Source organism: Acinonyx jubatus, chromosome C1, assembly GCF_027475565.1.
Source record: "Acinonyx jubatus isolate Ajub_Pintada_27869175 chromosome C1, VMU_Ajub_asm_v1.0, whole genome shotgun sequence".
In the NCBI taxonomy this organism is placed as follows: domain Eukaryota; kingdom Metazoa; phylum Chordata; class Mammalia; order Carnivora; family Felidae; genus Acinonyx; species Acinonyx jubatus.
In genome coordinates, this window is record NC_069381.1 from 161,684,152 (window position 1) to 161,705,178 (window position 21,027).

The window sequence follows — 21,027 nt, forward strand, 5'->3', positions numbered from 1 at the left end:
TAATTCAATCTAAGATGATTACTTCAAACTGGACTCTCCTGCTGTCTATATCTGGTTCCTCAGGGATCCTGTGAAAAATCTGAGGAAATTTCTTGCTGATTGGGGAGATATTAAACGGCAACATGTGGCCCACACATGTGATTAGTATTCCTCTAAGGAAAAATGTAAAGGATTATATTTAGAACACAGGGTATGTGTTCAGTGGTTCTGGATGACCCGGGGGATTATTAGGTTCTTCTTATGGAATTTTCTATAGTTAAAAGATGAACCCGGAATTCTGACTGTTTGGTGTGGACATGGGAGCTCATCTGTAAGATTTTGCAGGTGTGAGGCCTGCCAAATTTTCAATATCATGTAGTTTCCTGAAAGGTATTTATACTGTTCTTCAGAGATTTTCTGAGTTTAGCATCTCTACCATATATTTTAGAGGAGTCTTCTCACACAGGTGTCTTCTGAAGGAAAAAATTAATAATTCATGAGCAATATGTTATTGGCCCCCAAGTAAAATGGGTTGAGCCTGTACTGGCATTACGCGTTTTGTGCCTACAGTACCTTAAATGAAATAATCCCAGATCTCATTCTTTTTTATTCTGACGTTTCACCACAAATGTGTTTTACCACATAGTTGATCATGGAACTAAAGAATGGGACATGATTTCTGATAAAATTCTGACACTCACATCATGGTCTTGGGAGGCCGCAGGCAGATATCAAGATGGCCTGCTGCCTTGGTCCAAGGCCATGGCTAATCTGACCATCTCAGAAGCTCCATAGTCCCTTTTCGGTCTTCTGGTAAAATGTTCTGTATTGTAATATGAACTCCTTGTTTTGTATGTATCCAACTTCAACCACAAAAATCCTAAAGAACAAAAGGGCTTCCAACCACCTATGTGAGGCCTTTCCCCCTGAATATCCTACTATCAACTCAGAATCATATCCCACGCCCAATATGCCCCTCCAGTAAACTGGTTCTCCTTCCTGGTTACTCAAGTCCTGTCAGTTTAATGGTGCCACCTTCTCCTCATCTCCAGTCACTCAGGTGAGAATTTTGGGGAAGTACAATTTTGTTCATTCTCTTACACTAATCTCTATCTAAGTTCCTTTATTCATTTTTCTCTTCAAGCATTTGGATTCATTTTCCACATCCCCCTCCTTTGACATCACATGGGAAGCTCTGATTATAGATATTTTCCATAACTCCGGTGTCCTTCCTGTCCAGTTCAGCCTCAATCCTGTCCAGTGATTCTTCATGAACCATCCCTCTCTCAGTTGTGCCACTGCCCTGGGCTCCAGACATGGACAGCAAGCTTACACTATTTTACCTCAAGGGCGCCTCTAATAAGAATCTATTCACCTGGCCTGATTTCCCACCGTCGCTAAAAAAAAACCTACTTCAATCAGGTTAATTTCCTTCTGTCTCTTCCCCTTTTTTTCATATTAAGCTCTTGTTCTGTTTATTTTTTTTTTTCTTCCTGGAATATATTTCTCTTCCCACCTTTCAAATCTCCATATTCAGACCTCTGATAATCCTGCCTCCCAGTAGCTTCTTCTTTCTCTGTACTTAAAATCAACAAAAACATGTCAGAGTCTGTGTCTTATTCTTTCTCTGCGCCTCCCCCACTCGTGCTCTGTCTCTCTCTGTCTCTCAAAAATAAATAAATGTAAAAGAAAAAGGGGGGGGGGTGCCTGGGTGGCTCAGTTGGTTAAGCTCTGACTTTGGTTCGGGTCATGATCTCAAGGTTTGTGGTTTTGAGCCCCGCGTCGGGCTCTGGCTGACAGTTCAGAGCCTGGAGCCTGCTTCGGATTCTGTGTCTCATTCTCTCTCTGTCCCCCCACCCCCCAACTCATGCTCTGTCTCTGTCTCTCAAAAATAAATAAATGTAAAAAAAAAAAGATTTTTTAAAAAAATCAACAAAAACAAATCAAAACCACAAAAATGTGTTCATATTCTTCAATCTAGTAACACCATTTCTAGAACTGTATCCTAAGACATTAACACTAATAAAGTAGTGTTCACTCTTGTATGAACGAAGTTCCTCCTCCCCTCTGACACTATTGATACTATTGAAGAAATGGAAACAAATTATATGTTCAGGGATAGAAATAAATAATTATCATACATCACTCTATAGAATACACAAAATGAGTATTATAAATACTATGTAATTATATAAGATTTAAAAAAATATAAAGGTAACTAGACAATAGCAAGAGAATATTGTGTGTATATAAACATTTAAAATCAGCCCTTAATATGCAAATTTTAAACAAGTTTGATTATGAAATGGTGAAAGGAGATAAATTAACCCTAAAGACATTACTGACATATGAAAAAAAAAAAACACAATAAAAAAACCGCATCTATTTACCAGTTTCTATGTAAATAAATTTGGATTTTTGTTAAAAAGAATCTAACATCTCTTATGTACCTATGACATTCTAGTTTTCTTATATTTCATTTAATCCTTACAATACACACAGTGAGGGAGGTATTGTTGGTTCCATTTTACAGATGGATGAAACAGTCTGGGAGAGGTTAAATAATTTTCTGAGGATCACACAGCTAGGATATGGAAGGTTCTGGATTTCCACCTGATTTTGCTGCATGGGAGTCTGAAACAAATTTAAACACTTCTTCATTCCTAATAAAATTTCTGTTATTGAAGACTTGATTATTAAATAATGTGCTTATTGTAAACTTTAAGAAGTAGGGGACAAGAGAAAGAGAGGAGTTTGGGACTTCTTCCTAAGAAGTAGTCAAAACAACACAGAAGTTAATGACAAAGATCATGCTGGTGGACCTTCTGGGTCCTTCTGGGAGCTCTGGTTCACCATTTTTAGCTTTAACATTTATGATTCAGAGGTGACAATGATAAAACTGCGTAAGCACTTGAATGATTTGATTTGATTAGGATGCAATCCACCCTCAAAATCAGATAGAAGAAAGGATGCTACCACCTTTCTATAGACTAGAGATTCAGACTCAGGTCTGTTTCTGGAGTGGAAGAGGATCCTGTAGTCATCTCCCATACATGGATCATAAGAAGCTATGAGATTTTGGCAATTTCTGACTGCAAGTAATAGGTCAATCTGCAGAGAATCTTGTAAAAATAATGTTGGCAAAAACCTAATTTTACTAGATTCGTGGAATTGGTAGCCACCTGGGAAAGGTTAATTTCAGAGATCCATCCATTTTCCCCTGGGACTTGAAAACTGAAATCCCAAACAGGTTTAAAAATTAAAATTCTTCATGTGAACAGCTTTCGCAGACAGGAAATGCTGAAATTAGCAAAGGTGCATAGCATGACTAAGAACATCCACCAAGCCTTCTATCTGACCACCTTAACTGCGTGATAGAGAAATAAATAAATAAATAAATAAATAACTAAAAATAGATAAAAACATTAAAGAGAGAGAGGGACAAAGAACTCCAATGGGCTTTCTCTCTTTAATGTTTTTATTTATTTTCGAAAGAGAGAGAAAGAGAGAGAGTGTGAGCGGGGGAGGTGCAGAGAGAGAGGGTACAGCAGATCCAAAGGGCTCTGTGCTGACAGCAGACAGCCTGATGCAGGGCTCGAGCTCACGAACAGCGAGATCACGACCTGAGCCAAAGTCAGAAGCTCAACTGACTGAGCCACCCAGGAGCCTCTCTTTATCTTTTTTTACTTTTAAGCCTGCCTAAAGTCTCTTTTTATGTGAAAGGCTAGAAGCAGTATGGCTTCTCATCTTCAGAATTCTATTCATTTGAACGATTTTCAAGGTAGATAACTAGTGATTCATCTTGGTATTTTCTTAGCTTATATTTTCTCAAAAAGAATTAAATACTTTACTTTTGATGTACATCACATGAGCAGAGTATAGGTTACATGCCTTAAGTATACTGTCTAGGGATTCTATTATGAAGAAATTTTAGAGTTTATCCTGTCATTTCGTTGTTACATGAATGATATTATTTTTAATAAAAGCATGGCTTTTGGCCGTCGTTTTATTTCCCCTTCACTAGGATATAAGCAGCATCAGCCTTTCTTCAGATGGTGAAGAAAAAACCCTATTATTCTATCAGTGACCTTTGGCAAGAAACTGCTCTCTTGAACTGTTCATGTCTCTGGAGTGTTTGACTAAGGTTTCTTCTGGTCAGGTCATCGACAATCCAAATGTCAGACAACAATGTGGCCATTTTTCATCTTGAGGTAAGTGTTTCCCCAATAAGATGATCAATTAGTCTTATTCACATTACAACACACCTCCCCATGTGTTTTTATAACATGCAAAGATCTCTGTGGTCCTATATTACCTTCTTCTTCAGTTAGATTTTAGGCTGTTAGAATGTATAATCAATGCAAACACACCCCATGTATGACCTGTGTGTATTGATATTCTTTATACCAATGCATTCTCCAAAGGTGGTATTAATGAAGAAAAAAGTCTCTATTCTCAAGGTTACGAACTAAAGTCTTTCATAGCAAATGTCTCACTTTTGATAGAACTAATGCTCTGGAAATGGGCTCTTCATTGAAGCAAAACTTGTATTTAATTATAATTCCTTAGGGTTTTTTTCACTTGGAAACCAGGCATTTCGTGGAATGTTTCACATGAAAATTCTAAAATTTGTTTTTTGCTAGAAGACACTTAAGATGCCATACTTGCTTCTAAAGAAAAGTCTAATGTGGGAAACATTAGGTGTACGTCTTGAGAAGAATTCTCAGAGCACCATTACATATTACTTTGGAAAGTTTTAACTGCTGTCTGGGGTTGTGTCCATAGAGCTGCTTCAAATACAGCCAGACTTTAAATATGAACTACCGCTTTTTGCTTAGTTTCAGTTAATGGCAACATCCTCCACATCTACCCACATTTTCAAAAGTATTTTACATTACAGTCGGCCAATTTGTAAGTCCTTCCCAAGAGATACCTGCAGTTTAGAGAGACCTATGAATGCTCTCATTTTTAGAGATCTTATTTTTAATTAATGAAAATTTAAAAGGCCCTTTCTGAGAATGTTACTTGGAGCTCAGAGTGCTCATACCTCTGAATATACTGTTTTAAATCGTTTTGGGGAGCATAATAAAAATATAGCACTACAGCAGCACCTGGGTGGCTCGTTCGGTTGTGTCCAATTTTGACTTAGGTTATGATCTTGCGGTCAGTGAGTTCGACCCCGCATCAGGCTGCTGTTGTCAGCACAGAGCCGGCTTTGGATCCTCTGTCCACCCCTCTCTCTCTGCCCCTTCCCCCCACCCCCCAAAATAAATAAAACAGTAAAAAATATATAGCACTACATATATATGTGTATATGTGTCTGTGTATAGTGAGGAAGAAAAATCGCTCCATGTTCAGAATCAGTCTTTAGTAACACACTTCAGAAATTTGGAATATTTAATATCATCGAAACAGCTGGCTTAAATGATAACAAAATACTTTCCTACATTTGAAAGTGAAACAGCAGTTCCAATAAGCATTATAAATAGAATAATCTTCATTGGTTTATTAATTCATTTTCTTTTTCCTATGACAAGCCAGTGACAAGCACCTAATCTGGGCCAGGTAAGTATAAGGCACTGGAAATACAAAGATAAATGACAATCTGTGCCCTCCTGGAGATATTTTTCCTCCTGGAGTTTTAATGTTTAATTTCATTCGTGCTTTTATTAGGAAGGAAAGGCAGAAGAGGAGGAAAATGACTGTCTGAAAAAGGGGAGTTTGAGTCAGAAGCTATTATTCAGCTTTTCTTGGGAGATTCTGAACTCATTCCATTATTATAATGGTCTCACTTACTTTTCTATCTGAAATGAAATACACACACCCCTTTTCTCTCACACAAAGGTGGAATGAATAGTAACAAGGTAAGAGCATGGGATCTGGAGTCAGATAGGTCTGGGCTGGAATATTCATCCTGCTACCAACTTGATTGTACCTTTCCATAATTTACTTAATTAGCCTCTCTGTGGATTGGTTTTCTCACACAAAATGGGAATAAAAATATCAGCTGGTCCTTGCTAAAAAGGTTGTTTCTTTCCCCTTCTAGTCCTTTCCTTTCCCTTCATGCACTGAATATTATTGATCTGAAAATGAGGCACCACACAAAAAATTTAAAATAATTTGAAACCTGGGAATGTATCTTTCCAATGATGTAGCATAATCACTAACCCTGACGTTTTATAAGGCACTGGAGTAAAACTGGTGTCAGGGCTCCCTAATCCCTCGGTCTGGCTATGCATGTTTGGCACAGATCCCAGACTAAATATAGCAAGTCTTGCTTCTTGGGTCAATATAATTTCTAATCCCTAGGTTGAATGAGCAAATCTTCCCAGACAAGATTTAATTCACAAAGGCATTTACGTAGACGCTGGATGTACCTAACAGTACATCATCAAGTGAAAACAGGTCATCAGCATTAGCTTGGCTAACGGAAAAGAAACTTGCATTAGGAAACCGGCAATCTCACCAACAAATCCTGCTGGGGATTGACTAAACATAATTGTTAATTGAAAAAAAAAATTAAAAATAGAGTATTAGGGAGATATACTCCCACTGATAGTTGTACACAATTCCCTGAAGTGTTAATGGAAGCTTGGCAAGTGCATCATCAAGGAAATCTACCTCTTAACATTCACGTTCATCTGTCAGTCTCCATCCACAGACTCTTGAAGTGGAGTGGAAAGCAAAGGAAAAAAAAATCCCATGGAATTTTCAAGCAGAAGTCCATCTCATCTCTTTGCACTTACCAATTCACCACACTGTAGCCTTAGCTTTAAAATGGCTAAACTATTTGGAATCATGTGTTGCCATCCCTGGAGGATGGACTTTGCTGTCTTTTTCTTTCTAGAATAGATTAATGGGGTCCCATCTAACTTAACCCATGAAGGACAAGTTTTCAGCCAGGCCCCTCTTACTTACATGGAAATGAAAGGATTTTCCCTTCCTTCCTTCCTCCCTCCCTCCCTTCCTTCTTTCCTTCCTTCCTTCCTTCTTTGCCTTTGCCAAAATGTCACTGTATTCTTGGACTTAAAGTTGAGAACAGGCTTTGTATTCTCAGAGTATCGGTAGAAGCTAAATGTCTTTATTTTTTCATTCATTTGGGTTGAAATAAACAAGCGTATATTTTCCAATTTCTTCACTAACTAAAATCAATTTCTGTGGTGGATGAAAGTTACTATCACAACTCAGTGAGAGAAGCCAATGAGAGATTTAAGACTGCTCTTTCTGAGACTACTTCTAACGATTGCAATAGCAGGCTTAAACTGCTTTCACAGGACTCCTACAAGCCAGACCCCAAAGAATCCTTATATCTCTGTGCGACCCCTTCTAGTAAAATAACCATTCAATCTAACTGAGACTGGATAAGCTACACTTCTGTGATTTGTTTGGCGTGTGGCTTGTATGAGTTTTCTATTACTGCCTTAGCAAATTATCACAAACCAGTGATTTAAAACAACCCAAATTTATCATCTTGCAGTTCTGGAGGCAGAAGGTGGATGCAGGTTTCACTGGCTTAAAACCACGGAATTGGCAGAGGAACATTCCTTTCTAGAGGCCTTAGGGGAGGACATGGTTGCTGGTATTTCCAGTGTCTAGAAGCTCTTGTGCTAAAAGACGTTGCTGAATCCTATTCCCTGAAAGTAATGGGTCATGGGCTCGATGATAAAAAGAAAAGAAGAGCTCTACTTCATGAGTCTTTTATTTTAACGACCACTGTGGTAGACAGCCTTTAAGATGACTCCAGTGATTCCAATTTCTCGAGTGTGAGCTGGACCTAATGACTTGCTTCCAGCAGACAGAATATGGCAAAGATAATGAAATTCTGGTTCTGAGGTGAGGCCACAAAAAGGCTCTGGGTTCCATCGCGCTTGCCTGCATGCATTTGCTCTGATGAAAATCAGCCACCATGTCTTGAGCTGCTTTATGGACAGGCCACGTGGCAAGGAACTGAGGATAGGCTCCCGGGTAAGAGCCAGAGAATGGAAACCCAGGCCCTCAATGCAACAACCTCAGAAGAACCTAGTCCTGTCAACAACCACTTGAGTGCCCTTGAAAGGGGATCTTTTCTGGGTCATGCCTTGAGCCAGCTGTCATCCTTGAGACTGAGGCATCTGGAAAAGCTGTGCCTGGATTTCTGATTCACAAAAAATGTGGGAAAATCAATGCTTATTGGGATAATTTGTGTCATAACAGTAGATAACTATTACAACAGTGAAATGGCATTACAGAAAGTTTGGAAAAGGGAGGGGTGGAAAGTCGTCCATAATTCTACCACTCAATCCAACTGTGGCTTAATTTTTGCATGTTTTATTTCAGTCTGCATACATTTATATTGCTGGGGAGCATAATGTGAATAAAATTTTGCATAATTTAGTTAACCTCATTCTCTTTAGGCATTTCCATTACTTCCTATTTAATTTGCAATTAAAAATAATGTAACAACTATCATCTTTGTGGATGTGGTTCTTTTTTTTCCCCCCTCTCTTACTTAACTTTCATTTTTCCCATGTCTTTCTCTTCCTTGGTACATTCTTCAATTTGCTATAGTAACTCCTCAGATAATCCTCAGTGGTTGCTGGATGGCAAAATTTCTGAGTCACTTCATGCTAAAGCTGTCTTTGTTTTTCTGTTCATTAAATATTAATTTAGATGGCTATTGATTTCTGGTTGAAAATTGCCATGCCCAAATATATGGCAATATCAAACCTAAGAAAAATTCTACCTCCCCAGTAAGAATACAGTTTCAAAGTTTTTAGCCAGCTTGAGTAGACAATTTTATACATAGAAACAAAGTAGGTAATGTATATTTATAATTAATTTTGTCACACAAGCATTTAAATCACCATATTACAAAAGTCACTTTTTTTATTTTGAAATATTGCCTTCTTTTTTTCTTGTTGAATTCTTTTTTTTTTAAATGTTTATTTATTTTGAGAGAGAGAGAGAGACAGAGTGAGAGCGAGATAGGGGCAGAGAGAGAGAGAGAGGGAGACACAGAATTCGAAGTAGGTTCCGGGCTCTGAGCTGGTTCCAGGCACAGAGCCCGCCGCGGGGCTTGAACCCATGAATCTTGAGATCATGACCAAAGTCAGATGCTTAACTGACTGAGCTACCCAGGTGCCCCTTTTCTTGTTGAATTCTTAAATATTTTTTATTGTGGTAGAATATACCTAACATAAAATTTGCCATTTTGCTCATTTTTAAGTGTACAATTTAGTGGCATTAAGAACATTTATGTTGTTGTGTACTGTCACCATTATCCACTTCCAGAACGGAATTGCCTTTCTTTTGGAGTAAGAAAAATTCTTGTAAGTGGGATTACCGGGTCAGAGAGTTTGAATTATGTGCCCTTTTGAAAATTCAATTATATTGTAGCATGTAAGAACATGGGCTGTAGAGTTAGATTCAAACCGGATTTGAGTCCTTAATCTGAGTAATACCCGACAACCTTTGGGAAGTAATCTAATTTTTCTCAGTCTCATATTCCTCTTCTACAAAGTGGGGGTGATGAAGACATCTAATAATACCTAATGATAATTGGTATGAAATTATATGTCAAAATAGATAGTATGGTGCCTGACACATAAACACCCGTTATTTCTTTAATAATATGTAAACATATGCAAAGGTAAACTCCTATTATTTATCGTCATCATCATCATCGTTATTATCACCATATTCACAATCCTATAGAATCAGTTGTTCTTTGAATAATGTGGCTTCTGGCATTCTACTGCTTCTGCAAGGAGATTTTCAACAATATCTGTGAACGGTATTTGTGTTTTGAACAAGTTGCGATAGTATCAGGATTGCAAAATATGCTATTGGTGTGGGGTTCACCTTAAACTTGAAGGATCTGCTTTTTACAGAGCTTCACAACAGATGCGCCGAACATGGAATTAAACCACCACAGTATTCATAGGACATCACCACAAAGCAGGGTTCAATATCAGATGAAACGCAGTGGGAAAGAATATAAAACAATGATGGAGAGAGAGACTGAGATTTTGAAGAAATGAGTAGAAAGAACCAGGGAAGTTCCTGGTTATCGAGCTATTAAGGAAAATGATTGTGGTCAACATATAGTCAAGTGCTGCAAATATCCTCAAAATACTTTCATGAGACAGCGAAGAGTGGACTGACTAGGAAGCCTACAAGTAAATACAGAAAATTTACTTTCTCAGTGTCGCACAGCCAATTATTGGCAGAACTGGGATTGTAATTTAGGCTTTTGATTCCATGATTTGATTTGTTTGTGGTTCACTGCATTAGTCTGATTGAGGACTAATTCTAGAAGGAGGGTTTTTTTTTTTTTTTTTTTTTTCTATTTGAAATGAATGAGTCTTTACCCAGACGCAGACTTATGAAGAATAGATAAAGCACAGCTGTGCTGGAGCCCCCTGAGATCCATGCCTAGCCTCCTCCCTCTTGCTGTCTGCATCTGAATTGACCTGTAGAGATTGCATCAAAGGGCTCCCCTTGCCCCTCGGCTTCCTGTTGGTATTGGTAAAGGAGATTAGAGGGAAGAGAGTATTTATGGTTTCCTCCCTGAGGGGTTTCATTAGGCTGGCTGTGTCCTCGCTCCTGTCTGGCGTCCCTCTGTGTACAACCTTCAGGTTACAGTAACTTCCCTATACCCTTGTTATTGCAGGGTAGTAACAGCCCCTGGGGCACTACAGTACTATGCCTTATGGATTGCCTTATGAATGGAGTTATTTCAATATCTATGAATCCTCAAGAAAACTGGATCCTTCCTCTACCAGTTAAAGTTGAGATGATCTTTCCATCAGTGGTCTCTTCACCAGGTCTAGTGACCAAAGAACGTCTCATTACTAAGTGTCATTTGTTTGAAGGTCTCTAGACTTTAGAGAAGCGATTGTTCTTGGAACCTCTACCAAGATACTACCATTGTCCCAAATGGGACAGACACCTTTGATATTGAAGTTGTGATACTCGCTGTTTTATGTCCTCTCTTGAGAATGCCTTATACAGGGGCGCCTGGGTGGCTCAGTAGGTTAAGCGGCCGACTTTGGCTCAGGTCATGATCTCGCGGTTCGTGAGTTCGAGCCCTGCGTCGGGCTCTGTGCTGACAGCTCAGAGCCTGGAGCCTGCTTCAGATTCTGTGTCTCCCTCTCTCTGACCCTCCTCCATTCATGCTCACTCTCTGTCTCAAAAATAAATAAACGTTAAAAAAAAATTAAAAAAAAAAAAAAAGAGAATGCCTTATACATTTGATAGGACAGAGTCCCAAAGCTGCCAGGCTCTGGCAAGCTGGGAGAGCATCTTTTATCCTGCACATAGTCAGAAGGTTCAGCTCTAACCTAAACCTCCAAACCATTGACTGTCCACTTAGCTACCTTTGCTTTTCTTAAAATTTTTTTTTAACGTTTATTTTTGAGACAGAGAGAGACAGAGCATGAACGGGGGGAGGGGGGGGGAGGAGCGGGGCGGAGAGAGAGGGAGACACAGAATCCGAAGTAGGCTCCTGGCTCTGAGCCATCAGCCCAGAGCCCGACACGGGGCTCGAACTCACAGACCACGAGATGTGACCTGAGTTGAAGTCGGACGCTTAACCGACTGAGCCACCCAGGTGCCCCCTACCTTTGCTTTTCTAACTGCTTTATTCTTCATGTACCCTGCACTTTGGTACATGATTATGTAGAGGCTGTCTTTTGTTGTTGCTTCAATAGTGTATGTTCATTCATTTATTCAAGTACTTATTGGGTGGGCAGGGACTGGGCATCAATGGGCAACTGTGAATACGATGAATATAGTTTCTACTATAAGTCATGGAACTTAAAATCTAGTGGAAGATACACACAAAAAGGTAATGACCCCTGGTTGTTTCTTGTTTCACCAACTTTATCATAAGTAAAAGGCAGAATTCATATCTACTGTTTTATATCCATTGGCATTCAGTAGGTACTTTGTTTTATACATTTTCTGCTAATAGTTCAGAGTTTCTTACTCTGCCTGCCTTGGTGTCAAAGGCACCAGATATGGCCTTGAGGCAAAGAAGGAAATCAGATCGGAAACTGATGCTTGTTTCACTCTTTCTGTACACTCTGGAACAGCTGTCAAATCGGCCTAGAGAGCTCCAGATCCAATAGATTGGGCTAGTTCCCCCATCCTCGTCCTTCTAGGAGGCATAGCTGTACCCCTCACAGATGAGGCTCCCTGGCCCACTGCTAAGAACCATTTTCCAGTAAAGAAAACAAAAAAGAGGAAAGAACAGCTCTCAGGGATAAGAGACCATTCTCCAAATCACTTCATTATTTTTTTAAAAATTTGTTTTTAACATTTATTTATTTTTTTTATTAAAAAAAATTTTTTTTTAACGTTTATTCATTTTTGAGACACAGAGACAGAGCATGAGTGGGGAAGGGGCAGAGAGAGAGACACAGTATCTGAAGCAGGCTCCAGGCTCGGAGCTGTCAGCACAGCGCCCGACGCGGGGCTCGAACTCACGAACCGTGAGATCATGACCTGAGCCGAAGTCAGACGCTCAACCGACTGAGCCACCCAGGCTCCCCAAACATTTATTTATTTTTGAGAGACAGAGCACAAGTGGGGGAGGGGCAGAGACAGAGGGAGACACAGAATTCAAAGCAGGCTCCAGGCTGTCAGCACAGAACCTGATGTGGGGCTCAAGCCCACAAGCTGTGAGATCATGACCTGAGCCAAAGTCAGACACTTAACCAACTGAGCCACCCAGGCACCCCTGCAAATCACTTCATTAAAGGGAACAGGAAAGGAAAGACCCTACCTGAATCAGTGGAGTGTAGTCATAATCGATTCCTTTAGTTTTCTTGCTAAATCCTGGATATTTATTGCCACTGGCTGATATATTTGACTCTTGCTTTTTGTAGGGATTAATGTGCCCAGTTTTTCAAACCAGTATATTCTGAGATTGTTTGGGAATGGCTTGTTTCAATTATTAATTTAATTTCCAACTTTCTTGGTATTTTTTCACTTTCAGTTAAAATTTCATTTGTTGAATGCATCAGGATTTGCATGATGTTTGACACGATTCCTTGTAAAGGAAATTGAGTAGCTTAAAATGGATAGTAGCCCTTAATAGTGATTATCATTTGGTATTAATAGCACTCCTTCCATCTAGACCCCCCAAAAGTCAAATTAAAGAGTTAAACCAATTACAGAATCATAATTACCTTCATAGATTTCTTCAAATTTTTAACTGTTATGCAGTTATCTCTTTATGTACCTTAACTTTCGTTCATCTTAACCACACTTAGGACTTTTCCTTATGATTATCACCTTAACCTGTCATCATGTCCAGCTCATATTTGTAGTAATTTCCTTATGATCCTAGGCTCTATTTTTCATTTTAAGGCCATTGGAACATCTCTCACTTGTGTCTGCAGGGAATTAGGTAAAGGGATCCCCTGCTGCTTACGCTGCCTCAGGAGTAAATCTTACACTGCTCTTTCAGACCCAGTCGGGTACTCGTCCATCCTGCTGAGACTTTCTCTTCTAGTGACTCTACAGCTCGTTTGTCCATCTAGTTTATTAGCCATCTAGTCCTCACCTTGTCCTTTGGGTTGGAAGCACACCACTTGTCTTCCGGCTCACAACTGTGGCATCTTGTGACTCTCCCATGCCAGCAAAAGCTTCAGTGGCTGCCACAGGAAACACTCTCCGGACCTCCACTTAGAAAGCTTCTATCAGACTTGGTCCAGGCTTGAGGTGGAATCCACATGCCCTGTTTCTTAAAAAAAAGTTTTAAAAAGTGTTTATTTATTTATTTTGAGAGAGAGACAGAGAGAGAAAGCAGGGGAGGGGCAGAGAGAGAGGGAGAGAGAATCCCAGGCAGGCTCTACTCTGTCAGCACAGAGCCTGACATGGGGCTCGATCCCACAAACCTGTGAGATCATGACCTGAGCTGAAATCAAGAGTCAGATGCTTAACGGACTAAGCCCATCCAGGTGCCCCTTAAATTTTTTTTTTTTTTTTTGCTAATTAAATGTCAAATTGTGGAAGCAGGTGGGATGGATAGGATCAGAAAGCAGACGAGAGGTGGGCTTAGAGCTGAATGCTTTAGACAGAATTAGAATATAAAATAGGTGGAATTCTTTAGCAGAATTAGAACACGTATTGGCAGAAAGCCAATAACTGGTATCTGTAGCCATTGCGTTCATATCTGCAGCTGCTATGCTGTTTAAACCCTTTTTAAAACTAGAATTAACTGGAGCTGTGAAGAGCATAACTTCCCTTAAGGAAACTTTAGCAGAAGGAGCAGTAATTTTCAAGGCAGAAGAAAAAAAGTATAAATATTCAGACTGAGTTCATCTAAGACAGATGAAACAGACATCTCTACGAAAATGTATCAGTTAGGATTAGATCCAGCAGCAAGTAACAGAAACCCAAAATAATAGTGGCTTTAACAAGTTACAGCTTTATCTCTTCATGTGAAAGTCTAGAAATAAGCAGTTCCTGAAGTCATCAGGCATATATGTTCCTGCTGTCTTTCTGTTTTTTACTGTCTGTCTTTAGCGTTCTATCTCCTGGTCCAAAGTGGATGCTAAGCCCCTAGCTGTCACATTTGCATTCCAGCCAACAAGAAAGAAGGATGCTATATACATATTCTTGTTTATATCACATTAGATAAAATTTCATCATATGGCCATTACTAGTTGCTAAAGAAGCTGGGAAATGTCTTTATGCCAGGTGACCACGGGCTCAGCTACAGATCAGGAATAGTATTGCCAAAAAGAAGGAAAGAATAGATGTTGGGGAATAGACAAGTATGAGGCAACTGGGGACTGTTAGGAGTAAACAGATCCACAAGAATTTCATGAAAACAAGTTCCAAAGAATTTCTGCCTTCTAGCATTAAATAACTAACTTTAAATATATGTTAAATCATGTTCAGGAACATGTCTGTAACAGAAACCACAAGCCAACTCTCAAGAGCCTGGTATTAAAAGCACATCACCAGTTATTATTCCCATTGTAGGTGTTGAGAATGAAGAAGACTGAGTGAATGCTGAAAAAAAAAAAAAAGATCTCAGGGACCTGTGGATAAATGGACTCTGGAAGTGTGACAGCACGTATCACAACTTGAGGAATGATTTTGACCATTGTCAGTGGAGTTACTCTGAATCGCGGATTTGGGACTTAGTGAGTTTCATTTAGGTCAGATTCTCCAAAGCAGCATTTCTGTGCTTCGATTTTCAAATCAGAGACACTGAAACTTTAACTCATAAGGATAGCAGCTTTTTTCAAAGGAACATTTCCCTCCCAAATGAGCTCATTTTACCCCTTCTTGCCATTTCTGGCAATATTAATATTTTTATCCAGTGGTATTCTAAGTTAACTTAATGTGCTTAGCTTGTTATGAGGGAGTGATTTATGTATCACCAGAGGTAAAGTTCACTAGTTTGTGTGGGAAACAAAAGACTTGCCCTATGAGCCACCAGATCACGCACCAGCACACTTTGGCCTTACTTGTTTCCTCTGGAGGGTTCGTCCATTTAAATCCCTTGAGGCCAGAGACCCTTTCTATTTCACTTGGTCTCCCAAGTGCCTAGCTCAGTGCCTCTCACAAGGCTAGGTCTTAATAAATATTTGTTGAAATATTCTGAAGATGATTCATCAGAGACAGTGACAGAAAAGCACATAACAAAAATTAACAACACAGTTTTTGGGGTAGCCTTGGGTCATTTCTAGTAGTTGTAAGAGAAAAGAAAATTCACAGCAAGACGGCACTGAAAGTCTTGAGCATTTGTAAGGAAGTGGCGAAGGAAAAACATTTATTTTGACAACTGCTCTTCGGTGTGAAAAATTCACAGCTGTAAATGGCAACAAAGGAAAGCAAACCTAATCTGTAAGAGCCTAAGCACTTTACCATACTAGATTTCAGGACACATGATTATTCCTTTTGCTACTTGTTTGCGAGTGTCGCCCATTTGCCAAAATAAAGATGTTCTTTCTCCAGCCAGACCCAGGCTGCCAGAGTGAACTAATGACTTCAGAATGGAAGACAGATGCTTCCTGCAGGAGAATTCCCCTGCAGGCAGAGAACCCTTAACCAGGGCTGGTTCCAGAACTTGTGAGCCCTGGTGCTAAATGAAAATGGGGGACCCCTTGTTCAAAAGTCAGGGGAAAAAGTGTCATTAAAGATACTAAAATATAAAGTTTTCCCCCTTCTCCCACAGTATCTCTGTTGACTTGTCATGGTGTTCTTTTATTTACTTCATGCGCTCTGAGTAAAGAAGACTTAACATTTTAAATTACTGGCTTTTTTTTTTTTTTTTTTTTTTTTACCATTCATCTTTCTATTTTGGAATTCCAGTTTTAAATTTGTTCAGATATATTTATTGAATTATTTGAGAACATTTGTTTTTTTTTCTTCAATTTTTAAATTCTTATTTATTTTGAGAGAGAGAGAGAGAGAGAGAGAGAGAGAAGATGAGCGGGGGAGGGGCAGAGAGAGAGAGGGAGAGAGAGAATCCCAAGCATGCTCTGTGCTGTCAGTGCAGAGCCCAAAGTGGGACTTGAACTCATGAACCGTGAGATCATGACCTGACCTGAAATCAAGAGTCGGATGCTTAACTGGCTGAGCCACCCAAGTGCCCCCAAATTATATGAGAACATTTAACTTGTATGCAGGATAACCAAAATTATACAATTTGTGTTTTGTAGCTTGTACTTGCATGTGTATATGCTTTTGTTCTTACTACCACCCTGGATATGTTGCAAAAAACTGACTCACCTGTTTTTTTCTTTCACTTTTTTTTTCAATGTTTATTTATTATTGAGAGAGAGAGACAGAGTGTGAGCTGGGGAGGGACAGAGAGAGAGCGAGACACAGAATTGAAGCAGGCTCCAGGCTCTGAGCTGTCAGCACAGAGCCCAATGCAGGGCTCAAACCCACGAACCATGAGATCATGACCTGAACACGAGTCGGACGCTTAACCGACTAAGCCACTCAGGTGCCCCTCTTTCACTTCTTGATACATGCACATTCTCCTAACACTCTGCAGAAGCCAACAGCTTCAATAAAATGCTTGCCTTGTGCTTGCTTTGAGTCCCATGCTGGATCCACTGGAGTTCTGTATTCACGCAGCATCAGGAATGCTATATGAAAGTGGGGTGGCAAGAAATATCAGATACACATGCACATTCTGCATTATCTGCTCACGCCCTGCTTCTTTGTCCCTTTGGACTTTGCTTATGTAAGCCAAGTTCAAGGATTAATTATTATGAATTTCAACACAGTGATAGAGCATTAAACCAAGAGTGGGGCTCTTTTGACCCTGGGATCTGTGTGCCTGCACGGGTCATGTGCCCATGAATAGCACTGCATGTAACCAAAGTAAGAGTCGCCTTTTCTTTTTCAGTAGTTTGAAAAATCAGTAACCATTGGAAGAACCCAAAATGAGCTCACATTAATGGGGGCCATATTGAAAAATAAGATTGTTTTTGGCTAACTGAAGCCTAAGCTGAATCTTGGAATATTGTAAAAGAAGTAACAGGAAGGGCACCTGGAAGGAAGAGCATTGGACTCTTGATTTCCGGGTCACGAGTTTGAGCCCCACGTTGGGTGTACAGATTACTAAAAAAATAAACTTTAAAAAAGCAGTAAAAAGAAAAAAGAATTAACAGGAAAAAAAAGAACTTGTAGTTAATGTTCAATTGAGAATCATCTTAAGTGCAGTAATTACATAGTTGTGTGGAAAATGAGTGCATTAAAGTCTTTTAAAGAATGTTTTTTATTGCTGCAAACCTTACAACTTAAAAAAAGGCTAAACATTACAGAGAGGTAATATAAAAAAGCTGCTCTTACAATTTAATGTATCTTGAAAAAAGTGTTGCATATACCTATAACATAACCATTTTTACTCCTAATTCAGACAGATGACATAAGATTAAATAAAGATACCAATCTTGTTCTTGTCTTTTCATGCACTAAAGTTTTATATTACTTCATTGATGAGAGCATTGTAATAGCCCCAAAGGAAAATCCATCTAAACATTTTCAATTTGAAAGGTTAAAAGAGACAATGGGGGCGCCTGGGTAATGCAGTCAGTTAAGCATCTGACTTCAGCTCCAGTCAACATCTGACATTTTGTGAGTTCGAGCCCTGTGTTGAGGTTTGTGCTGACAGCTCAGAGCCTGGAACCTGCTTCAGATTCTGTGTCTCCCTTTCTTTCTCTGCCCCTCCCCTGCTCGCACTCTGTCTCTCTCTCTCTCAAAAATAAATAAACATTAAAAAAATTTTTAAAAAGAAACAATAAATAAGCCATTAATTTGTTTTCACGTTAATCCATTTTCTTTTAAATTAAGGTAAAAAGTTCAGCTACATGTTCAAATGATCAATAAAAATATAAATAATTATATTAGAATGATATGGGAAATCATATGAGACAAGAGAGCTAAGATGAAGCTCTATGAATAGACAACTTTGTGGATATATAAGTATTGCTGCAAAATAAAGATGCATTATATGTTCAGTAATAATTGTTTATAATAAAATTAGCCAAAAGCCCAATAATTTTCGTGCTTATTTTAATATTCTTTGTATTCCCATACAACCATACAACCACACGTGCAATTACACATTGAACGTTTCTGGAACGACACTCAAAGTGTTGATTAGGTGCTTCTATCTACTGAGACTGAATGTTGAGAGAAAGAATTTTACTTTTTGCCTTTCTCTGTCTTCTGTACTATTTGGACTTTTTAACCATGGACATGATTTTATTTTAATAATTTAAAAACTGGCTAGTTCAAAAAGGAAGTCATTCAGTGAGTACACACTAACGCTAAAACATGTACTACAGTTTATGGGCACACATTGTACATAGGCATCTCTATCATGATTTCATTCCATTCTTAAGTCGGTTGGAGCCACTCTTCAGCCCAGGGGGATCTTTGCATTAATATAATGCCATTGAGGGTCTCCAGAGGAACAAGTGTCTGCAAAGGGAGGGTGTTTTGCAATAGTAGGGCTTAATTGTCAATCATGAGAAAGAGCAGTATCTGTGAAACTTTTCCTGTGTGCAAATGATATTCTTTCATAATCTTAAAACATTTTTTAAATGGAAAGGTTTGAACATACACAAGGGTAGAGAGAAGTGAGCCTCCATGTATTCAGCAATAAGCTTCAGCAATGATCAATTCATGTACAATCTTGTTTTGTTTATACCCCCCCATTGAATTATTTTGGAACAAAACCAAATATCATATCTTTTCATCTGTAAATATTTCAGTATGTATTTCTATAAGGACTAAAAAAAATAACCACAATAATGTTATCACATCAAAAAAAAATCCCTAAGAATTCCTTAACATTGTTAAATATTCAGTTATTACTAAAATTCCCCTGATTGTCTCATGTATGATAGAGATGACCTTTCTGAAGTTTTGGTAGTTCTTTTATCTCTTTATGTAATAGGATAAGGTTTATTATTAACATTTTCTGGTCCTTGTACTTACATACTTTTATAGACTTTCTGACGTGATTAAAGGTCTTTATCATTTTGTTCTTGAGCTTGTCTGTTCAATCCACACCAGAATTCTTTATTTCCTTTAATTTGTCTCATTGACTGTTTTACTTCCTGCACAATTCTTCTTCTCTTCCTTTTGACAGCCCAGGCAGATTTATGGACAGTCCTGTGTTAGCCATGCCAACCTATCTATTCAGTTTATCCTTGGGAGATTCAGGAGAAACCTGTTGCAGTCAGTGTTTATGGGTTCTTATAATATTTACTTAACAAATGTAGCCTTTAGAAGACCTAGGTAGACATTGACTGAGTTGACAAATAAGAAAAATAGAGGATGGCAAACGCAGGCACAGGTAGATGGGAGAGTCACTCTGGAAAGATGCTTATATGAAATGAAGAATATTTTCCCCCAATTGTTAGAAGAAGCTGTGGCCAAATCATTCATTTCTTCAATAATTTACAGAATCTTGGATCTCTTGAAGTATATAATCTATATATAGAACATATGTATGTAAATATATATTTCCCTTGACCAAATATAATATTATATACTTTGTTGTTTCATATTCTTTAAACTATTTAAAAATAATAATTCACTTAATACCAACAACACATTGTGACACACTTTAGGAACTACTGAATTTATAGGTAAAAAAGCTAATGCTCAGGAAGATGGCTTTCCTCTAATGGGAGAGCAGAGGACCAGGGGAAAACACACAAGCTTGACTCTATGCTCAAAGTCAACTTCTTACCCCATATACAAAGGCAAAATAACGTATAGTCCAAACTTGAATATATTATATTATATAATACAGTATTTTCCTAGAGAGTAAGAATTGACAGCCTTGGATGGATTTTGGTAAACAATACAGTAATGTGTAAATGTCAAAGAAATGAAAAAAAAGAAATCTTTAATCAGACCTCAGCCAGGCTTATGAGAGTCACGAAGGTGTAAGCTCAACAATGATTAAAAACTATAAAGCATTTGAGTGTCTTAAATGATAAACAGCTTTACAATCTTGGAATTACAAAAAGCCTTCTTAAATACCATTATCACCAACCAGTTTAAAATATTATCAGTTTAACACTGATTATCAGTAGTAAAACACTATCAGTTCAAAAGTATTTCTTGGGGTGCCTGGGTGTCTGTTGGTTAAGCATCCGACTTCGACTCAGGTCATGATCTCACACTTCATGAGTTTGAGCCCCATGTTGGGCTCTCTGCTGTCAGTGCAGGACCTGCTTCAGATCCACTGTCTCCTCTCTCTGCCCCTCACCTGCTCATGTTCTCTCTCTCTCTCTCTCTGTCTCTCTTTGTCTCTCAAAAAACAAAACAAAACAAAACAAAACAACCATTTAGAATGAACCTGGACCATTTTCTTACACCATATAAAAAAATAAACTCAAAATGGATGAAAGACCTAAATGTAAGACAGGAAGCCATCAAAATCCCAGAGAAGAAAACAGGAAACAACCTCTTTGACCTTGGCTGCAGCAACTTCTTACTTGACACGTCTCTAGAGGGAAGGGAAACAAAAGCGAAAATGAACCTTTGGGACCTCATCAAGATAAAAAGCTT

At 38.7% G+C, this 21,027-nt stretch overlaps 2 long non-coding RNA genes across 2 annotated transcripts in view; one reads left to right on the forward strand and one right to left on the reverse strand.

The window, feature by feature from the left end:
• The first annotated feature begins 228 nt into the window (after positions 1 to 228).
• LOC128314073 (uncharacterized) lies at positions 229 to 15,121 on the forward strand. Its single transcript, XR_008295455.1, has 3 exons — positions 229 to 369; positions 4,004 to 4,190; positions 14,956 to 15,121. It is a non-coding gene; the product is annotated as an uncharacterized LOC128314073 (long non-coding RNA).
• A 1,310-nt stretch (positions 15,122 to 16,431) lies between these two features.
• Positions 16,432 to 21,027, reverse strand: part of LOC113595306 (uncharacterized) — a 28,065-nt gene continuing 23,469 nt past the window's right edge. Inside the window, exon 3 of the long non-coding RNA XR_003415795.2 lies at positions 16,432 to 17,078. This is a non-coding gene — a long non-coding RNA (uncharacterized LOC113595306). The remainder of the gene's footprint in view (positions 17,079 to 21,027) is intronic.